Source organism: Triticum urartu, chromosome 3A (genome assembly GCF_056163025.1).
Source record: "Triticum urartu cultivar PI428250 chromosome 3A, HENAU_Tu73, whole genome shotgun sequence".
NCBI lineage: Eukaryota > Viridiplantae > Streptophyta > Magnoliopsida > Poales > Poaceae > Triticum > Triticum urartu.
The window spans coordinates 495598008-495600763 of record NC_141875.1 but is presented as its reverse complement, the minus strand read 5'-3'; positions in this window follow the sequence as shown (position 1 = coordinate 495600763).

The following is a 2756-nucleotide window of genomic DNA, read 5'->3' as shown; positions in this document are numbered from 1 at the left end:
GTCTACCTTCCGCAGCATGGTAATAGGTTTATTTTTATCGTTTGTCTTCGAAACTTTCATGTTTTGAAGACTTTCATAAAAATCGCCTATTCACCCCCCTCTAGTCGATATAACGCACTTTCAGGGTCGACCACCAGTGCTTGCCTCCCAGGGGTGGCTATATGTGCTGGATGGTCTGACTGGTCGAATGTGATGGCAGTCTGGGACCACTTCAGATAACTGGGTGTTGCTGGAGCAACATGTTTACTTCTCTGTTAATAACTTTCAATCGACTTTTGCTTTCAACATCGGCAAAAATCATCAGCGTGGAATTGACATTGGGAAAACCATCATCATCTTATTCCCTATCCTCACCTCTATCCGAGTCCTTTTCCTTCTCCTTGGGTTGTTTCTCTCGGAACTGCTGGATCGGGAGACGACACTGCCGAGTGGTGTGTTTAGGGTAAATGAAATTTCCCTCTTCATATTTTTTGGTATGAATATGGCACGGTAAATCCAACACATCATTCCCATCTTGATCTTTAACCTTTTTGGGAGTCCAAGGCCCTTTGGGCTTTCTTTTGAACTTTCCTTGGGAAACAACCAAAGCTTCACCAGGAGCAGCTGGTTCAACCTTTCGCTTCTGTTTCCAACTGGAATTCCCTCCTCCAGTTTCTTGGGCGACTGTTTTGTGCTTGCCACTCCAGAGTCGGTCTTTCTCTTCACCATTGCCATACTTGGTGGCAATCTCCATCATTCGACTCAGGGACATATCTCATGTCCGACCGAACTTCAGGTTCAACTCTCTGTACTTAACTCCTTCCTTGAAGGCACAAACTGCTTGATGATCCGACACATTCTCCACTGTGTGGTGTAGAGTGATCCATCTCTGGATATAATCTCTCAAGGTTTCATTCGGCTTCTGAACACATAACTGTAATTCTGTCAACCCTGCTGGCCTTTTGCAAGTACCTTCAAAGGTTCTAACAAACACTCAGGCAAGTTCCTCCCAACTATATATGCTGCCAGGAGCCAACTGATTCAACCACGCTCTGGCTGAGCCCTCCAACATCAAGGGAAGGTGCTTCATGGCCACATCATCATTGCCGCCACCAATCTACACAGCCACTCGGTAGTCTTCAAGCCAAGTGTCTGGCTTGGACTCACCGATGAACTTGTTGACTCCAGTCGCCAACCTGAAGTTGGGAGGAATCACTGCTGCTGTAATGGCTCTGCTAAAACACTCGGGTCCTGAAACGTGCACCCTGCTTCCAGTCGAATAATCTCTATTGTGGCCTTCTTTGTGAGCCCTGTTCCTATCAACCAGACCTTGAACGAGAATAGATCTTGCATCAAAGCCTGGCTCTCTGGGTCGACCAGAATTCTTCGTTCACCGCTGTGGGGGCGCCTGTCATCTTGCCGCCGAGGCACGTATGACCCACTCCTCGGAGGAGGCGTGGGCACTCGACGACGGTCCTCGTGGTCGAGTCGATGATAATAGTGCTCACGGTTCCTGTACTGATCTTGCCGGTGCCCACGTCCCTCACGCCGCGGAGGCGATCTTGGGCTGTGAGCAGATTGGACAGTATCTACCACCACAGATCTGCTATGAATCCTATTCCGCGACTAAGATACTGTTGTATTCTGCTCTCCTGCTGCCCGGAGTAAAGCCCTGATCTGCATCAAACCTCGGCCAGCTTCTGACTGGGAAGGTTGAATTGACTCTGCTATTCGAGCTACAACTGTGAGATTCTGGATCGGTGACGGTGTCCTAGACTAGGGGGTACTCAACACGTCATCTCCCGATCTGATAGATTGGGCCGAGGACCCCTGTGGCCGTATACTCATGGGCCAGTTCGGACAGCTGCCGCATACAAGGAAGATTCCACAAGACTTGGCGATCAAGACAAGGACTTCTCCCCACCGGCGTATTCGGCTAGGACTCTTGTTAACCTAGGCCTCTGGTGCATTATATAAACCAGGGCCAGGCTAGTCGATAGATAATATACAACAATCATACCATAGGCTAGCTTCTAGGGTTTAGCCTCTACGATCTCGTGGTAGATCAACTCTTGTACTACCCATATCATCAATATTAATCAAGCAGGACGTAGGGTTTTACCTCCATCAAGAGGGCCCGAACCTGGGTAAAACTTCGTGTTCCTTGCCTCCTGTTACCATCCAGCCTAGACGCACAGTTCGGGACCCCCTACCCGAGATCCGCCGGTTTTGACACCGACAATCGGAGTTCGGTATACCTGAGTCGGAGGCGAAAAAAGTTGTCGTCGACTAGACTCAGGAATCCACTGTCGAGCACGCTCGTCGAGTGCGCACTGGAGGTTCTCCAATCGAGTGCGCTCAACCAAGTTGACCAGGCGCGCCTCCTCCAAGGCCTGGGCCTCGGGGGTTTATCCAACGATAGGAGTGTGAAGTGCAGCCATATTACGGCGGCGAAGACCTTCCCACCATTGCGAAGAGAGGAGTTTGGGGCGGTACTCCTCGTGGACATGTGATGGGTCGCCGACGCCATCGCCGCCGTCTTCACGGGGGAAGCCAGGAGGACTGCGTGGTCCATTGACCATCAAGACTTCCACCGCGGGGTCATTGCTATCGCACTTGGATGCAGTCTCGACGGAGCCAGTCGACAGATCGAACATGCCGTAGAGAGTTTAATCGGGCTCGATCGCCGCGATTTGTGGGGTGGCCGATTGGCGGGCCACCGCATGTCTCACCCACCGCCGAAGCCGCGACCGACCGGATCGCTAACGCCGGCGAAC